Source organism: Camelus bactrianus, chromosome 1 (genome assembly GCF_048773025.1).
Source record: "Camelus bactrianus isolate YW-2024 breed Bactrian camel chromosome 1, ASM4877302v1, whole genome shotgun sequence".
Taxonomy (NCBI): domain Eukaryota; kingdom Metazoa; phylum Chordata; class Mammalia; order Artiodactyla; family Camelidae; genus Camelus; species Camelus bactrianus.
The window spans coordinates 112,075,929-112,084,177 of record NC_133539.1 but is presented as its reverse complement, the minus strand read 5'-3'; the positions used below and the strand labels follow the sequence as shown (position 1 = coordinate 112,084,177).

Below are 8,249 nucleotides of genomic sequence, written 5' to 3'. Positions count from 1 at the left end.
TTATGATGTCAAGAGTCTGGTGCCCAGACGGGCCCTCTCCCACGATGGATGCCATCTCATGTTGGTTTCTTTCTGCCCAGGTGCGCTCTGTGCTTAAGCTGGACATTGTGATGAAAGAGTCTCCACTCACTATGACTCACCGCTCCCTCCCAGAGGAACTGGCACAAAGTAACTCTCTGTCTAACAGCTTATAATTACCACCCATAACACAGTTACCAAAAGAGTTCTCAGCAGATGGTACTGACCCTAAGTGATGGCGCTTTCTGGTGGATATCAGGTGTTGAATCTTTAACAATCCCAGTTACTAGCTAGGAATTCTTGATTGTTGTTAGGACAATAGACTATAAATAATTTATATGCAGCATTTAACTAAGAACATTTTTATGTCAGTTAGGGGTGTTCTTTAGTTGTGTTTATCAACTACCTACTTAATTGTGGCTTAAACAATGAGTGTATTTTCTCTCATATAATGAAGAGTGGAGGTAGATGTTTCCAGAGTTCTGTCAGTGGTTCAGCCATGTCAAAACTTGTTTTGGACTGAATGTTTATGTCTCCAGAAAATTCATCTGATGAAGCCCTAACCCCATGTATGATGGTATTTGGAGATGGAACCTCTGGGAGGTAATTAGGATTAGATGAGATATTGAGGGTGGGGCCCTCATCATGGGATTAGTGCCCTTGTAAGAAAAGATACCAGAGAACCCGGTGTCTCTCTCTCTTCTGGCATGAGAACAAAGGAAGGGTCATGTGAGTACACAGTAAGATGATAGCCACCTTCAAGCCAAGAGAAGAGGCCTCAGAATGGAACCTACCTAGCTGGCACCTTGATCTTGGACTTCCTAGCTTCCAGAACTATGAGAAATAGACCTTTGCTAAGCCACTCAGTCTATGGTATCTTGTTGTGACAGCTGGAGCAGCCTAATACAGAGTTCTAGGATGACATAATTCTCTTGTGTTTCCCATCATGATTGTAAATTGGCTGCCACACCTCTAGGCATCACATCATATAAATGATATTAACTAAAGGCAAAAAGCTGAGTGATAACCAGAACGGTGAATATGATTTCTCCCCATATCTCTTCTTCTATCAAGGAAGGAAAAAAACCTTTCCAGGAAACTTTACATCTCAAAGGCCAGAACTGGGTCACATGGCCATTCCTAAAAACAGCGAGTCTGGGAAAGTGAGTACCTTGCTTTTTCAGCCTTTGTAAAGGGAAGAAAGGAATGATCAGGAATGGCTATTGGGCAGCGACAATGATGTGGTTGTCAAAATTTAAAAAAAAAATCGAGAGATTTCACACAAAAATCTGAATTACATTATCGCTTGAAAAGTGAGAAAATCTGGAAATGTTCAACAAGCTTGCGTGGAAACAACAAGCCAGCTCGCAGTCGCAGCTGCTCTGTTAGGAGGGGGCATGAAGATGGATTTTACACACGTCTCCTTGTTCCCCATTTCTTCCCATCATGGACTCTGTCCTTTGCCATTCCTCACTGTGTTTGCTTTGATTTTACTACACGAGGAATCTTTCACTCATTCATGTTACCAGGTTTACTTCTGCAGGCATTTCTTGAACTGTCTTAACTTGTAGGACTAAGAAAAAAAACAGCATTCCAGAGGGATTTGTTCTTTTGCGTCCAGTCTACAAACGTTTTGCTTGTCAAGAAGAAAAATCTAGTTTTTAAACAGACCATTTAGAGTCTTAAGGATGGTAGATTACGTGAAAGGAGTGCCTTTGACTGGAGATACCATCCCATCATGTCCAGGAAAAGCTGAAGAGGATAGAGAAAGTAACTTGCATCTCCTTGGAAGATGATCAGATTTGGAGTAAAAAGAACACATCTTTTAAAACAAAATAAAACCCCATCAAATTTCTTTTAGCAAGCTTGTTCATATGACAACAGTAAAGGGAAAATATGCCATAAGTGGTTTCAGGAGGACGGTGATGGATTTACACATGAAAATCTCATTCAAGAATTTAGTAAACAGCATCATAAGATTAGGGAGATTTTACTTGCACCATTCTTAGGATGTGTCTGATTTTCATTTACGTACTGACTTCAGGAACCCAAAGGATCAAAATTACACCATTCAGTACAGAACATGGCAGGACCAATGCTTCCTAACACTTCCAAGTGGAGACCATGCACAACTTAAAAATTCACAAGTATTTACGAATCAGACCATTGTAGACATAGTGTCTCTGCTTTTATCAAATTGTCTCTCTCCTCATGAGGCTCCAACAGTCCCCTAATTTATACACATTAAATCTTTTTTTTCATACAATTACATCAAGTTTTATTTAATCCACTTGATTTAGAAATGCTTCTTTAAACATAATTGCTCAGGGAAGCTCTATATAGTAAGATACAAAAATTACAATATGGAATGGAAAATAAACCAGCATCCAGTGAAACATAAAATTACAAATCTTAGAGTGTCAGCTGTTTGAAAGAAGGCCATTTGAAGATTGTAGGCTTTGGACTGGTAATCTTAAGTGTACAAGAGAATAACTAATAAATATCCTTTCCAAGATGACTTTTAGGATTCTGGAATTCTGATTTTCTGTAATATTTCTAAAGGAAAGGTAAAAATGTCTTCCAAAGTTGTTTAAAATGCGATTAAGATAGATAAATGATTCACCTTTACTGGGGAAAGACTAACAGTGGTGAACTATTTGCGTTTCCCAAATAGTGAACAACAGGAATTCCTGACGCTCTTACGCCGTCTGAGGAAGTGATATGTTCACCTAGTACCAGTGTCTCACATCAAAGATTATCTCCATTTGGAATTACAGAAATCTCCCCTGAGGTATTTTGTTGCATGGAATATTTGATTAATACAATTATACTCATTAAATCCTAGCTCAGCTGTTCAACTCTTAAGGTTGGACTCCAGCTAGCTGCTCTTACAGTCTCTCCATTATAGTCTAAAAATCCCTTTTACACCAGAAAGATTAATTTACTGCCTCCTTCAGGCACGTACCGCCTGTATTTTCCCCTGCTCTAGCCCACTCCATCTCTTTCCTTTGTCTGGAAAGCCAGGTAGCTTCACACGCAATGCCTACCCAAATCAAAACAAATCTTCCAGGTCCAGCTGAAGTCTCACCCTCCCGCGGGAAGCTTACCTCCCCTTTGGCATCATTAATATCCCTCTTCATTGAGTCACAACACTCTACAGCCTTGCAGAGGACGTTACAGCCCTATGCATGCAGATGACATGCTCACCAAGGACAAGGTGGGAACAGTTTATTTCTCTCGTGGCCTTCACTCTGCCCACCCTAGCACTATGAACAGACTGGGGACCTGATAATTCTGGTGAATAATACTTCCCTGACATCTTCAAGGAGAGCTCAGTGCTTCCTTCCTTCTTGTTTTATGGAGACTTGTGCAGAGCTCTATGACAGCAGCAGGCTGTAAATACCTGTTTATAACCTGTTTCCCACGCTAGACAGTAAATCCTTGGTGATCTGCAAGTATATTCTCTTCATCCTCCAATCTCCAGTGTCCTTCCCATCGCTAAGCACGTGGTAGGCTCTTAATAAATATTTATTGACAAGTGTGTGCACTGCCTTTTTTCAGGTTAGCATAACTGGGATCGTGGAGGACAATTCAGTTAATAATGGGGCATGTGCAGGCCTAGAACTGAGGGTGCAGAGGTGTACACGGGCCTGGGAGCGCTGACCAGGAGAGAAGCTTCAGAAGGTATTCAAAAGGGGGAAATTGTCAAGATAAATAATACATTTGGAAAAGCTGCCTTGTAAGAGTTTCTAGGTGTGGTCCTGCAAGGCTGGGAATATTTTGCATGCTATATTTTGCTTGTAGGGATAATGAATAAATTGGACATTCGTGACTTGGTCTGTAAAAGGCTTAGAAATAAAGCCACGATTTCAATGGAGAGATTATTGAAGTCCTTCCTTCCTGTAATCAAAAAGAGAGAGTGGAATTAGGGGGAGCTTGGGAGGAGGTTATATAGAAGGAAACCTGAGAACATAAGAGAAAAGGCTCAGTAATGAATAAAAAGGGATAAAAGAGAGGGCATGGAGCCTCTTGCCTGTTATTTTCTCTGCTGGGATGATCTTAATCTAAGTGGATACATCAAGGATGGTAGGTCCACGTGCCGTCCACCACCATCCATTCTCTCTTTATACAGCCATTGGATTTCGGCAAGGCGTATTGCATGGACTACCTTTCCCAGCTGACCCTGCAGTAAATGTGTCCATGGGATGCATGTGATGCGTGCTACCTCTGGGCCTGGCTTTTAAGGAAGCCTGGAGCCTCCTCCATGCTCCATTTTCTTTGTAACTGACAGACACAGATGGCGGTGAGGCTACAGGTATCTTAGAACCATGGGATAGAAGGAACCTGGGTCCCCGAATCACTACAGGGGAGAATCATAGCCAGTCAAGAACACGAATCTCAGGCTGCTTTGTGAGCGAACAATAAACTTCAATTATGTTTGTACCGCTTAGCATTTTTGGATATATTTGTCGCAGTCACTTAGCCTAACCTAATGCACCAGCGTTTCTGAATGGACACACTCTTGCCTGTCCTTTCCGCTGTCGCTGCCACAGGAGAACATGCTGTGGCTGCTCTCCTGGCGGGGGAGGGGGGTCTGGGTAACTAGTGACCGGGGCAGCTACTGCCCTGTGACTTGCACAAAGAAAGAAGGGAAGAGCCCTCTCAAGGGAAGTGCAGGTTGAATGAGTGGAATAAGGTTTAATCAGCAAAGACGTTAGCACCACTGCTGAGGTCTTATGATGCAGTCTCTGTTTACACTTGAGTCCATTGTGTATTTGAAGAATTATGATATTCACAAGTGCAAGTAAATGAATAGAACATCAACGCGTGCCAAATGAATGGGTGGTACGTGCTTTTGGGGTTCCTAAGTGTGCTCCTCATCTAGGCTGTTGCTCAACAGAAACATGTGGAAGTAGGAAGCTGGAGAGAGGGGTGACTGGGAACATCAGGCCCTGGGACTCCAGAAAACCTTTCAGGAAAGCTTTGACTTCCATGGGTCATGGTGTAGGGACTGAACGTCATTATTACCTAAATCTTAAGGGACCAGGAACAAATAAGTACATTGACTCTGTATCTCCTTATCAGTAAGATACATCATTCTCATTCTTATTTAGATCCCTAGCACCTAACCTAGGATGCAGCACATAACAGGAGCACAGTATATCTGTTGAGCAGTTGTTTTTACTTTTTACTTCCTACCTGTGTTCTTAGTACTCTTAAACTATGTTCTAGGAAACTGCAGGACCCCAGAAGTTTCTTCAAACTGTTGTTCGAAGCCCACTACTGATTCCCAAATCCATAACTGCATCCCGGATCCAGCTGCCTACTGGGTGTCGCCAGCAGGATGCTCCATGGTCCCTCAGATTCATCCCACACAGAAGCTCCAGGTTCTTGTGGCTACTTTGTAACTAGCAAAGAATGAGAGAGAGTCTGTTGTTCCCAGAAACTGTAACAACCTTGTAAAGGGGAACAGTCCCCAATTGTCCTTGGATGAATTCTGCACCTAGAGAGATAGAATAATCTAACTGGCTCACTTGGATGAACTACTCTGGGGGAAGGGGTGGCAAGCCGCCTGACTGACAGCTCCATTAGAGGCTGACATTCATTAGGGGGGAGGAGTTCCCCGAGGGATGTAAAGTGGGACAGATAAATAACAGAGGCTACCCATGGTAGGAACTCAATAAATGACTGTTAAATTGACTTGTGTCAGAATCTTCACAGCCAAAACTTGTTCTGAACTTTACAAAAGGAATTTTTCGGTCTAGCTTTCAGTATGAACTTACTTTTTGTTGAGCCAGCTTGTCATCCTTGAGAAAATTCGTGATCTAGAAGCGCTCATGCCAAGTTTTAGCTCAGGCTATCTTAGGCAGATTTATAACCTCCTGGGATGCTAGCATTATAATGAAAATGCTGACAGTCTTGGAGTTTTGCTGACAGGAGTGGCACAGCTGTGATAAAACCAGAAGATAAATGGAAATCTGGTGCCTCATCCTTGAGGAGTTGTCGTGAGTTTAGTTCAAAGAGAAACAAGTTCTTGATTAATTCAGGCCTGGAAGAAAGATCCTCCAACCCAAGTCCCAAGTTGGTTTGGATTCAATTGCCTGGATATTTTTCCAGGCCATTTTAGAACACGCCTAGAAGAGTTGACTGATAGATCAGTATTAAAAAAAAAAAAATTCACTTTTGGTGTCATCCTTTAAATCAGGGGTCAGCGAATGAGAACTCATGGGCCAAATGTGGCTCACCACGGGTTTCTGTAAAAAAGGTATATTAGAACACAGTTATGCTGGTTTATTTACATATTGTTCATGGCTACTTTAGTACTGAGGCAGAGTTGAGTAGTTGCAACAAAGATGATATGGTGTACAAAGGCTAAAAACTAACCATCTGGTCCTTTACAGAAAAAGTTTGCCAACCCTAGATTTAAACAAATGATTCCCAAGGTTTTCCATTACTTACTTGATTTCGTGATCTCATACATCACCTCCTTGCCATATACATACACCTTTCTAATGATGCTTAGAACATGTAGTTAGGTATTAAACAACAAAGTGAAATAGGCTTGTATAGAAAATTCCATTATAGTGCTTAAGATGACTGGAGACCCCTGGGATTCTCAACTTTGCGATGACAACATACATTTTCCAGTAAAAGTGTTGGATGTATTTCATCAAAGGTGGAAGAACTGAAAAACAATAGTTCTTCAGAGTTCTTCTCTTCTCGGGAACATAGCATCAGGCACAGAAGTTCAAAGAATTGCAATCAGATGGATTTGAATCATTTAACATTGTTGAGCTGCTAAGGGAAGTAGATTAAGGCTCTTTCTTACAGCTTTTGTTTTTCTTTTTACTTTGTTTATTCCACATGGGAGTAAAATGACGCTTAGAAATTCTACATATATTTATGGAACCCCTATTGCAGGCTAGAAACCATGGTGGATATTTCCTCTTAATTTGTATGCCATTTAATTTTAGCTCCTGTAACTGTGGTTAGAATGAAATGTGTACCCTTGGAGGAACAGAGGCTCAGAGAGATGAAATAATTTTCCCAAGGCTACCTCCCTTTCAAGTGGTGGTATTAGAATACAAATTCAGATTTTCTGATTCTGTCTTGAATTCCTGCAGATCTAGGCTTAATGTTACATTGTGGTATCTGAATTGTTGGTATGATAAATAGCAGGTGGAATCTTTCTCGTAACACAGAGGCAGCCCAGTGTAGGATGACGGTTCTCAAAGTGTAGACCATCTCCTAGGGTTTATGTGATTAAAAGTATTTTCTTGATAATACCGGGAGATTATTTGACTTTTCTACTCCAATTCTATCACATGTACACTGTGGACTTTTATAGAATTTTCTGGTGTGATGATATAACCATTATACAAAAAATAGATGAGTAGAAATTTTAAGGGTCCTTCCGAGACTCCTTTTAGCATCCTGCAACCTTAGTTATTTAAAATTTAAAATAGCAAAAGAACTTTATTATTACAGTATCTAGTCTCAAATCCATCATCATAAGCTTTGCTAATATTGCAAACACTCAAGTATAAGCATTGAAAGGAGAAAAAGAAAAGAAAATTTGCTTCTGTAAATTAGCATTTACATTTCAGCTGCTCTGTTTACACACCATTAAATGTACCCTTCAGCATGAGGTGGAATTAGAGACAATAATACTGTACTCAGAACTGCATCACGGCACTTTACAAATGACCAGCAGTCAGCTCTTGCTAGTGGACTCAGAGAGCAAGCAGAGACCACCCGGATTTACAGATATGAACCCACTGCCTAAATGATTATGGGATGGCTTGTGGAGAAACGTTCATACTGAATTCCTAACCACGCACTAGAATCTTTATTGTGGAAGGCGGTTCCTTCCCAGATGAACCTCCCATTCCCTGGTCAGGGACTTAAACATACAGAAGAGGAATCCTACTGTTCTTGACTCTGGGTTTGAATGGTCTTTCTTTATCTTTCCCCCATGTTCTAAACCATGATGACACATCAGAATCACCTGAAGAATTGCTAAACAACACTGGTACCCAATTATGGTCCTGAGAATCAGGGTTTTTTTTTTGTTTTTTGTTTTTTTAACTCCCTAAATGAGTCTGATTGCAGCCAGGGTTGAGAACAGCTGCTTTACAGTGTCCAGTGTGGGAACTGATGTGTTTCAGGAAGAACTCAGAAAGAGGGTCTATAACCTATTTGCTCCAAACCCTGGCTCCCCTAAAGGGTGG

General features: G+C 41.2%; 1 long non-coding RNA gene across 1 annotated transcript; it reads left to right on the top strand.

The window, feature by feature from the left end:
• The first annotated feature begins 924 nt into the window (after positions 1 to 924).
• On the top strand, positions 925 to 5,718 carry LOC141578321 (uncharacterized). The gene is made up of 3 exons (XR_012508514.1): positions 925 to 1,181; positions 2,693 to 2,809; positions 5,251 to 5,718. It is a non-coding gene; the product is annotated as an uncharacterized LOC141578321 (long non-coding RNA).
• Positions 5,719 to 8,249: the final 2,531 nt, after the last annotated feature.